Source organism: Malaclemys terrapin, chromosome 2 (genome assembly GCF_027887155.1).
Source record: "Malaclemys terrapin pileata isolate rMalTer1 chromosome 2, rMalTer1.hap1, whole genome shotgun sequence".
Taxonomy (NCBI): domain Eukaryota; kingdom Metazoa; phylum Chordata; order Testudines; family Emydidae; genus Malaclemys; species Malaclemys terrapin.
In genome coordinates this window covers 247,172,398-247,184,339 of record NC_071506.1, presented here as the reverse complement: position 1 = coordinate 247,184,339, position 11,942 = coordinate 247,172,398, and positions in this window count along the sequence as shown.

The window sequence follows — 11,942 nt, the reverse complement described above, 5'->3', positions numbered from 1 at the left end:
TGGGCATTTGTCCCGTTTGCTCTTGCCAACTGATCAGTTGCCTAGTTTTGCCAAAAAAGTCAGGAGAACAGGGACAGGGCTTAAAAAGGGGACTGTCCCAGCCAAAATGGAATGTATAGTCACACTAACTATAAAGATTCTCGCCCCACTTTTAAGGCTACATTTGAAATGTTCTTCTTCTAGGAATAACCTCACTGATAAAATGTCACTTATCCTTTGCCAGTCCTTGGATGATTGACATATGGCACCTTTCAGCCAAAGAACATTCAAAACGATGTGTGCAATCCTGTCCATACTGCTTGGAGCTGTGTGGGCTGTGGGTATGGTATGAAAGCCTTTCTACTGGTACACAGCTGGATATTTCAGTGTCGGAGCTCAATGCCCTTCATTGCTACTCCCAAGAGAATCAATGGTTGTCATTGCCCATCTTTCTGACTGCACACACTCTCTCTCGAAATATACACACGCTAGCTGGCTGGAGGACTAGTCGTGCCCACTAGCAGGCAGACCATACCCCTTATAGAAGTGGTGCCCAAACTTTTCCTATCCGGGACCCCCCTTACCAGTAATGGAAGCGGTCTGTGTCCCCACTCCATCACTGCACAGTTGGCTCAGCAGAGGAGCTTGGGCTGAAGGCGGAACCAGGGGCAGAACAGGGGATGGGGAGGAGCTGGGGCTAGAGGCGGAGCTGGCCTGTGGGGCAGAGGGGGAATGAGAGCAGAGCTGGGCTGGGAGTGGATCAGGGGGTGGAGTGGAGCTGTGGCTGGAGCTGGAGCTGGGGGTGGAGCTGGCCTGGGGGTAGAACAGGGAGTGGAGTGGAGTTGTGGCTGGGCCCGGAGCTGGGCTGGGGGCAGAGCTCAGCTGGGGGTGGAACAGGGGGCGGAGTGGAGCTGCGGCTGGGGCTAGGGCTGGAGCTGGGTGGTGTTGGCCCAGGCCCCTCTGCGCGTCCCCCTGAACCTTCCTCTGTGTCTACCTAGGGAGGCGTGCCCCACTGTTTTGGGGACCACTGCCTTATAGCTATAGTTTACTAACAAGTGTAGTCTCCAGAACCTCCTTTTATTGTTTTCATGAGCATTAGGTAGGAATTCTGTTGAATTGTGTGGGAAGAGGTTAGGCAGACACTTCCTTTTCTTTGACCCTCTTGCTCTTGAGGTACAAGGAGCAGAATTTGACCATACATATATTATAGGAATCACTTGCTAAAGGAACGCAGATGCCAGTGGAGTAAAAATGGATACGTACTTAGCAGTGAATAGCAGCAGTACATATCAGATCAGCTTGCAAAAAATGTATTTATCTATTTAAAAGTTATAGAGGGAATTTTTAGGTAGGCAGAACAAAAACTATTTTTGCAAATGACCTCTGCTGGTCAGGAGGTCCTTTGTTTTGGTTTGTTTCTCATTCAAAGGATGACACCTTCACTAGTACACTGTCCTCCAACACTGTGCTCAGGCATCAGTTCAGGAAGAAGCTGGAGAGAAAAAGGCTCTGTACAGCACAATCAACACACTTTCTGTAGTAATTATTGAGGATCCCTGGTGGTTTCCTACCCACCCACTGACCAGCCCTGGCCCGGCTTATCTCACAACATATGACAAGATAACACTGTCTGAATCATTACTGCAGTACTGCGATGTTGCTGAAAAAGTTCATAAAGATAATTTCCCCAGCAAATCAGGAGAGATGATGGACTAGCTGGCAGATCATATAAAAGTTATTAAAATGTACTTTATGAAGTTGTCAGTCAGATTGCATGACTGACTGAATATTGCTAACATTATAGTTGTGAAAATGAAGTTCCGAGGGCAATAGAACAGCTTCTATGGTAGACTTCTCCAGTGTAACTTGAACAATTGTGCTTCTTAATAAATGTTAATGTGTCCCCCTCTACCTCTTATGTAAATTGCTAGGATCGATGTCTAAGCGGCTCACAAAGAAACCTATAATTCAAATAGTGGAACCTTGGGTGTTTAAGTTTATGACACAGTAGGAAGCCAGCAGCGCTCCCATACAATTGAAATAATGGATTTCCAAGCTTCATACTTCAATCACAAGCCATTAATTAAAATTGCAGTGCCACTCTAAATTACTATCACGTTGCAAAAATAGAATGATGTATTCTTCTTATGGCAAGCCAGAAGCAATATAAAGAGAAAAAAGCCAGTAGCAATTTTAAGATGACAGAAAGGAGATTTGGGACCATTTAATGACAACAGAGAAGCCAGCAGCAATTTGCAGCTGTCAGAGAGAAGATCTGGAACTACTTAATATTAATGCCAGCTGCATATGGGATCCTCTTCATGGATTGCCACAGTGTAATCCTATTTGAGAAAAACCACCATAAATCTCCCTTCAAGTAGAGTATCAAAAGGCAGCTTCAGTTTTTGCACCATGTGGTGGTGCCATCAGCTTGCCTCTAAGCAGCCTGGAAACTGGGGAGGAAATGAAAACAGAAAAAATGAAGTTTAAATAGTATCTGATTTTATGGTAGCCTTTCCTCTGTGAAATCTGTAGCCTCTACCAGACAGATGTTTAATGTTAAAAGTGAAAATTCTGAGATGAGCTTAAAATTTCATTTTAATTTAATTTCTTCACAAAATATTTAGGAACTTCTGGAGCTCTGACCAGATGAGTGGACCACAAGGAGGCATTTTAATAATGTGGCTGATTTCCTTTTCTTAATTAAGGCCCCAATCCTTCAACATCCATGCACGCATGGCAATGACTTTGATAGGACTAGCCATGTGCTGACCATTAAACAACTGCCTATGTGTACACAGGATCATGGCCGAAGCCAGAGAAAGCCACATCTTGTTTAATCACACTCAGAATTCATGGGGACAAAATATACTGGCAAAAAAGTAAGGTGATCCCTTTATTTGAGCTCTTTCCTAAATACCCTGTTAGCTAAATTGAATTTCTGGTAGTTACCAAAGGGCTTAAAATGTTCAGACATGCTGTTAAACAGACTGTTAGGAAATGAGACCATACAACTCCAATAACCATGTCACTATCTAGAACGAATGAATATGCTGTGAGTTGAAACTTAAGTCATCCAAGTGATAGCAGCATTGCTGATTATTTGCTTTATGTAGGCTCTGATCCTGCAGTGTATTCTGCTAAAAGAGACTTTTGCCTCATTGTGCAGTCCTACTGACTTCAATGGAACTTTGCACTGTCACAGTTACATTGGAGGATAAGCCCTTTTAGAATGCTGCAACTTAAAATCTACCCAACTGCTTTAAAAGAATCCAGCACATGATTAAAATTCTTCCTATGGTAAGGGAAAACACCAAGAGTTAAAATAGAAAGATTAGAAGCTCATAAAACAAAAGGGTGGCTTGAGGATTCCAAATATAGAACTATATTCTATTGCAAATGGTCTTTCACAATTGGCTCCTTTCCTTGGAACTACTGAATCATTTCCTACTTGGATACATTTACAAATGTCACCTTTTTCCAATCCAATTCTGCCTAGCTGCAGCAATGAAAAATCAGTTACTCAGTATTGAAGTAAAGTGAGAAATGTTTAGTAAAGGCATATACATTAATCTGTGTTCTACCAGAATTAATCCAGCATTTTCCCCACTGGAACAATACTAAAACAAAAATGGAATGTGGGTCCTTTTTGCAGTGGAGAATGGAAGCTGGGAAGGAATGTTTCTCTAGGGATTTATATGTGGATGGCTTTTCAGCAACCTGTGCATCCCAGCAACCTGTACATCCCCGCAAAATTGTTTTCATTTTTTTGAGGGGTGAGGGTGGAAACAAGATCTGATGTTTCATGTAACTTCAAATTATTTGCATTCCTGCTTGCCTAAAGTACCTGAGCCATTTCATTTAGCTCTTTCAGTGTGAAAACATGCATCCTTCTTATCTAGTCTCAGATTTTACCGTGTGTGCTATTTGGACTAAATTATCCATTTTAATATGTCAGAGAGTTGGAAATGTGAGTTAAATATATTGCACTAAATCAGGAGATCTGTTAATGAGTATAAAGTGGTGGGTGTGTGATCTTAGTGGACATTAAGATCTACACACCAGAGCAGAGACGGGGTAGAAGGCAAAGGCAGAGTCCCACAAGTTGCAGAAACTGGGGAACCTATCTTCCCCCAACCCTGGTGGCTGAAGTGAGGAGAAGGGATATTTCTGTGTCCCATATGGACAATGGGTGACAAGGCAAGAAAAGAAGTTGAGTAAAGCATGTGTCTGGAATAAGACATTTTGTCTATGCCCTTGGTCTGATCTGTTATCCTGTTGGGGGACCTGGTGTTGGTTAAGGATCCTGTTCTTTAATTTGGGTTGTTAAATGCATGGTTAGTGGTTAATTAAACATTGGCCATCCATGATCCTCTGCCTTTGCATGCATAACCAGGAGGCGGCTAAATCACACTGCAGCAGTGGTTCTGGTATAGGTGGTTCCAGCTGGGTATGACTCAAGAAGGGATTGTTAGGGAAGTGGTGTGACTATGTTGTTTAAAATGGAACTAAAGTGTAGTTATGTGTGTTCATTCAGCTTGTGAGTCCTGAGATAAAGTTAAGATGGGGCTGCTGTACAGGTCAACCCATGTCCCAGTAAAATCCCTGCATGAGCTGATGTAGTTCCTCACTCCACTGGGGATTCACCAAGGCCGATAGTGATTGGAGGCATTAATACCCACACAGACATGGATATCTTCTGAGTCAGAGTTTATAAGTTCTATGGTTTCTGTGCAGATATCTTCGGAGTCAGAGTTTGTAAGCTCTATGCTATGGTTTCTGTCCACACACAAAGCTACACACTCAAAAGAGGAGGCCAGAACTCAGACACCTATGCCAATGTGGTTTTTAATATTTGGGAACTTAGACAAATTTATTTTTAAAAGCATTTTGATTCATCTGTAATCTCATTAAGACTGTAAACTCTTGGAGGCAGAGACCTTGACTCTGTGTCTGCTTGTAAAAACACCTCATGTGCTATACAAATAACAACAATCATGCCCCTTTAATGATTTAATACTCTCCTTTGCCTCTTAGTGTAAAACAGTCATCATGCCATCTAGTGTTTACTTGATCTTACTGATGAATGATGTGCAAGACAGCTACAAATATTACTGTATAGGAAGGACAGGACATTATCTCTAAACATTTTCACTATGATTGGTATCTAGAGGAGTTGATTTAACACTGTTACTAGGGATGAAGGGGAAAATGGGTTGAAATAAAATAAGAACTGAAAACTCCCAAAATTGGCAACCAAGACAAATCTTTTTTTTTAATTCAGAAAAGTTTAATTAACTTCATTATTTATCATTTTTACAAGCCTCTGCTTGTAGTTCATTCCAGAGCAGAAATGCTCCAAGGGGTTCTTCTTACAATGTTCCCCACCCAAACAGACCTGGAAAATACCAGTTTCACCCCACAAGCAGATATGTTGCTGGATTTATGGGATTGCACAAGGATCTTTATGTGTAGGGGGGCATAAGGTGGGATGTCACTAAGAATGGGAGCCAGAGGAATCTGAGAGTGAATCAGAGTGGGTCCTGAGGAAAAAGAATTAAGGATTATGAAGGGTGAGAAGAACAGGGGTCCAGAGCCTTCAAGATATTTAGGTGTCTAACTCCCATTGGCACCTAAGTACTTTGGAGGATCTGGGCCTGGGACAGTCTGTGGCAGGCAGGGGGTAGAATGGGAGATAAATGGGGTGGAGGATGTAAAGATGAATAGACCTTTGGAAGGTTCAGATACATTTTGAATATGTCTCCAGATTTTGAGGGCTTGTGAACTGAGTCTCTGAAAGGTCTTTTGATTACCTCATAGTTATGAATCCAGTGCTGGATTCCAGTGCTGCACTTCCAATGGAGCTGTGCAACGTGTTGCTATTAAGTCACTGAGGGTCCTGTTCTGCAAGGTGTCAAGCACCTTCAATATCTATAGAAGTCAGTGGGGATTGAGGGTACTGAGCAATCGAGCTCAAACAGGGTCGTTCAGTCTATATTCATAACCCCATAGTATCTGCTGTTGGAAACATTCACAGGAAAAGGTTTTTAGTTTGCATGAAAGTTTTGGGGATGGCTGTTCTTTATAGGTGAAATTCAGCCCTACGGAGAGGGCAGGTCCCACTGAAGCTGTCAAAATAGGGTTTAAGTAGAACTTGTGTGATGTGGGCACCCTGTGCAGCCCTTCTCATGGGGCTAATTTTCCACACTATATAAAACTTGCATTCACATGTGAACAGGAGTATTTACTGTCCATTATTACCTGTATGTTATCAGAGTTCATCAATTCTTGCCTGTTATTCTCTTGTTTAAGAAGCTGTATCCTTCATAAAATCAGGGAGCAGAAACAATATCATGTGACCACTGACACCATATATAATGAGCATTAGCCACTCAAAGTAACCAGATTAAGAGCAATTTCTCACCCTACCTCTCCAATGTATGGAACTAGTCAAAAATTTTCAATTAACTGAAATATCAAATAAAGTGGACACTACTGTGAGGCTACACCCCATATTCCTCATAGAGATATTGTTATGATATGAATATGGCATAACTAAGATGTGTTATATGCAAGATGGATCTTGAGAGATATCATTGGAAAGGTTATGATTTGCTGAACATGATTATCCTATTTGTATGCATGTATCATTTCTGTATCTGAAATTAGGAATATTGACTATGTATCAATTACAAGTGGGTTTACCCCTGGGGAAACCCACCAGGCAGAATGCAATCAGTCTGGATGGGCCATTAGGAAGAACAATAGGTCTTTGAAGATGCTAATCTCTTACCTTCCTCGGATGCTACAAACAGCCTTTGACTCATGGCTGCTTTGACACCACAGGGTCTTGTGATCATGTCACCTAGTACTGGACTCCATGGTAGAATACCAGTATGTTTCCAATGAGGAGTGCAGGGGAGGAACCACATTGGAAAACAAAGGATTCATGCCATATGTAAATCCTATTTAAGACAGGAGAATGAGATGATTGGGGTCATTTTTCACTTAATCCCCGCCCAGGATGACTGCTTGAAACATCTAAGAAACAAAGACAAACTGGGGAAGGGGGAGGACTCAGTCTGGGCTGGAAAAGGTATCTGGCCTATGAAAGAAATACCTGGAGTTTTAAGGTGCAAGCAAGAGCAGCTTGTCTTCAAGAACCTCTGCAATCTGCCATAAAACAACATTTAGGATGAGAAATTACGACTTGTCACCAGTTTCTTTAGTGTATTAAGCTTAGTTTGTGTGTTTGTTTATTTGCTCAGTAATCTGCTTTGATCTGTTTGCTATCCCTTATAATCACTTAAAATGTATCTTTTGTAGTTAATAAACTTGTATTTGTTTTCTCTAAACCCAGTTTGTGGAGTTTATAACGGGGGGATGGGGTAGGGAGGAGGAAGCTGTGCATATCTTCCTCCACATTGAGGGAGGAAGCAAATTTCAATAAGCTTACACTGTACAGTTCTCTGTGCAGTGCAAGATGATACAATTCTGGGTTTTCACCCCACAGGGGGTGTGCACTTGATTGCCAGGCAATTCCCTAGCTGAGTCTACCCATGCAGAGCTGATTTCAGTGTCTGTGTCTTTCTGCAGCTGGGTGTGTCCCTTCCTATGTGTGTGCTGGAGGAGGCTTGAGGGCCTGGCTCAGCAGGACAGCGTAAGGGAGCCCAGGCTGGTAGAACAGGCGGGCTCAGTGGTACCCCAATATATCAGCTGGCACCCCAGAGTGGTGGGATAACCCATCACAATGACATTTAAAATATATTTTGTGTCCACCTAGCTCTCTGAACAAACAATAACAAATAATATGTCAGCAATCAGGATTAGTGTGGGAACAACTCCAGAGAAAAAACTTCATTCTTCTGTTAACTTATTCCCAGTAAATAATGCAAACCAGCTCTACCCATCATTGGGTTATTGACCAGTAACTCTTTCCTTAATGTGATGAATGGCATATCACTGTTTCCTTCTCCCTTTCTGATAATCTGTTATAATAACAGTAGCTTTTATCATAACTTTATCACTGCTCTATTTTCCCCCTCTTCCTTCTCTTACAGTAAAAGCTCTCAAAGGAAGGCTTTGTATCTCAGGAGAAGCCAAATTAACATAATCTGCAGCATCTATAAATAGTTCCTCCCGTTCATTAGACTCTTCTACAAGACCTTGGAGCAATAGAGCAATATTTATTTACCTTTTTTAAGTGCTAGTAAAATAGCCATCCTTTTATAGCATTTTATTTTCCTATTATTATGGCTTTCAAATATTGTTGTCATTATCCTGATCTATTTATCCTGACACTCCTTTTGGATATTTTTCAATGCTTTCATACAGTTTTAAGTTCCTTGTTATTACCATACACTCACACATTCCAGTTGAAAGTTAGTTAACGCTTTGTTACAATCTCTTTATGACATGTTGGAAGAACTTATTCTGAAATGTGGCCTACAGCATTGATGAACTGTTGTGCCTACCAGTTAAATACCCAAGACAATGAAAAGATGCCCCATCTAAAGTAAGGAGCAGGTATTGAAGAAATTGTGAAATATCTGTAGAGTAGAAACCAGACATATCTTTACTGTCTTGTGTCTGATAATCCTCCAAGAACATGGAGCCTCCTTTACCACCAGACTCCATGTTGCCTCCTTTACTGTTTGAATAAATTTTACTTTGAAGGTTAACCCTCACAAGAATCCACTTCAAAGGTTCACTGGACTATAAAAGAAAGGGGCAGAGAACCCCACATTCTCTCTCTTTCACCTCCAAAGAAAAAGGCACCAGCACCATTCGGCCTCTGGGACAGATCCTGACCAAGAAAAGGGTCGGTTATCATCTTGCTGGAAGACTACATGTGAGAAAGGCCATCTTGAACAAAAGCCTTGAACCAAAATTTGCTAGATTAAGTTTTAGACTTTTAGATGCATGTTTTCACTTTTATTTGCTTGTAACTGTTTCTAACTTTATCTCTTATATTGGAATTCACTTCAACTCCTGTCTGCTTTTGCTAATATACTTGTTTTATTTTTTATCTAAACCAATCCAATGCTGTGTATAAACTGAACTGTTTGGTAACTCCAGTTAAAGTAGAAAACTATTAAATATTTACTCAACAGGACCAATGAATTTTAATATCTGAGGTGTCCAGGAGAGGGCTGGACTGTGCAGAACACATGTTTTTGGGACAATTAGGGACTGGGAGTATATTGGAGTTGTGACGAACTGGGCCTGTTCTCACTGTGGTCTGTGAATGCTGACAGGGGAGTGTGCTGGGATAGTCTGCATTACAGGATGGGATCTGCCCGAGGGCGCATACCTGAGTGTGTAACATGAGAACCCAGGAAGGGGTTGAAGGCGAGGCGACTCCTTAGCCGGGGAAACTGAACAAAGGCTGTGGGAGGGGTCGCTGAAAGGCAGAGTGCTGGAAGCAGGCTGGAAGGAGGCTGGAGAGATGGCTGGGAGGCAGAGATGGCTCTGACCCCCCAAAGGGGGGTGGGCTGGCATGCCCTGGGACCCCAAGCTGGACCTAACTGAGGGGGGGCCCTGTTGTCTGTGCCTGCAAGACCTGTCTTGGACTGTATTCCTGTCATCCAAATAAACCTTCTGCTCTACTGGCTGGCTGAGAGTCATGGTGAATCGCAGGAAGCCGGGGGTGCAGGGCCCTGAGTCCCCCGATACTCCGTGACAACTGGTGGCAGCGGCGGGATCTACTGCACCCCGTGGACGGCGCTTCCTGCAGTAAGTGACTGGGGAGCAGTAAAACGAAGGGGGATTGACGGGGACCAGGCCTGCTGAAGAGTGGGAGAGAGACGGTTATTACCCCTGGGAGTGTGTGACCAGCGAGAAGGACTTTTGCAGTAACAGGGTCCCCCGGGGGGATCGCAGCGAGTGGTCCCAGGGGCGGAGGAGTCTGCAGCTCGACCCTGGCAGAGAGGTGGTGACCTTGAGAAGGGCTGGCACACTAGGGGGCCCCCTGGGAACTGTGGGGAGCTGTGAGCACACAGGCCGGTGAGTGGCCAGCAGGAAGATGTATGCCAAGCGGCTTAAGAGCGACCTGGTGGAGCTGTGCAAGCAGAGGCGGCTGCGCATTGGGAGGCTCACCAAAGAACAGCTCATTGCCCAGCTAGAGGCGGAAGATCGCGCGAATGAACTGATCCCTGTGTCTCAGGGAAGCAGCCTGGCAAATGCAGCGCAGGCACCAGTGTCTGTCCCAGCTGGGAGTGGTCAGCCGGCTGCTGAGGGCTTCCCGAGACCCCTCCTTCCTATGCCTAGGGGAAGGGTGGGGAGGAGCCCAGCAAATACCGAAGGCGCCGTGGCCCCCCCGGCCAGCAGGGGACCCTCCCGCGAAGCTCGCCGGCCAGCAGAGGATCCTCCCGGCGACGTTCGGCATCCGGGGAGCGGAATTGGCTGGAATGGGAGAAAGAGCTAAAACTGAGAGAGCTGGAGGATCGTGAACAACAGAGACAGCATGAAGAGAGACAGCATCAGCGTGAAGAGAGACAGCGTCAGCAGGAACGGGAGGAGAATGAGAGACAGAGACAGGAGAATGAGAGACAGCGTCAGCATGACCTGGAACTGGCGAGATTGAAGGGCAGCGAACCCCCGGCTGCGGTGAGTGAGGGGGGACCCAGGACTGCATGGAGCTTTGATAAGTGCATCATGGCCCCATACAAGGAGGGGGAGGACATGGATGACTTCCTGGAGGCCTTTGAGACGGCCTGCGAGCTGCACCGGGTTGATCCCGCGGACAGACTCCGGGTCCTTACCCCCTTACTGGACCCCAAAGCCGTGGCATTGTACCGCCAACTGGGAGAGGCAGAGAAAGAGGACTACGAACTATTCAAAAAGGCCCTGCTACGTGAGTTTGGGCTGACTCCTGAGATGTACCGGGAAAGGTTCCGGAGTCAAGATAAAACCCCTGAGATCTCATATCTGCAACTAGCCGTCCGCATGGAAAGATACGCCAGCAAGTGGGCTGGTGGGGCCCAGACGAAGGAGGACCTGATTAAACTGCTGGTACTGGAGCAACTGTATGAGCGGTGCCCATCCGACCTGAGGCTGTGGTTGGTGGACAGAAAGCCAGAGAACCCGCGACACGCCGGGCAGCTGGCCGATGAGTTTGTAAAGAGCCGGTCAGGGGGTGGCAGGGAGGAGCCCCAAAGGAACAGGCCCAGTTCGTCACAGGAGTCACCCTGCAAGTGCTATCCAAAGCTGCTGGAAGCCAGAGTGTGACTGGAGTGTTGCTGACTGGCTGCTGGGGTCAGAGCTGCTGGACCAGGGCTGAAGCTATGCATAGACACTCAGGGTGTGCCTTACATGCTGGTAGGTTATTTGTGAGCAGCCCAGGTTGGGAGCTACAACAGCAAAGCATTGTGAGGCACCCAAGGTTGGGGCAGGTGGCAACAACACCTCACTTGCTCTAGATTACAGCCCAGAATGTGACAGTGACCTAATCCGGTACTGATTTTATCCCCCTCTTCGTCTGCCCCAGCTAATTGAGTAGGCTCAGAGGGAAACACATACAACTCCCCACGAAAGGATAGCTCAGCAGCTGTGCTCTTTGGGAGCTCTGTGAGGCATTATATTTGTACTCATCTGAGGCACAAAGAGCAGCTCCAGGCCATCTCGAGCATGGGGATGTTTCTTTTTAGTATGAGGCTATGAAATCTGTAGGCAGTGAATGAAGGGGAATATACAGTGGAGCATAAAGTAATCCAAAGTGCAAAGAAGTTTTGATGGCAAGGATAGATGTTTTCATGCCATATGACAGGGTGGCCAAACCGCAGCTCCTGAGCTGCCTGGAGCTCTTTTATAGTTAAAGTGCGGTTCGCAGAGCCCCCGCCCACTCTCCCGCATTCTCCATCTATCAGACTGGGACTGGAGGGAGCTTAGGGCTTCTGCCCTGTGGCAGGATTGGGCCTAGGGGCTTCTGCCACAGATGACTGGTGCCTGTTGGGGGGGGAGGG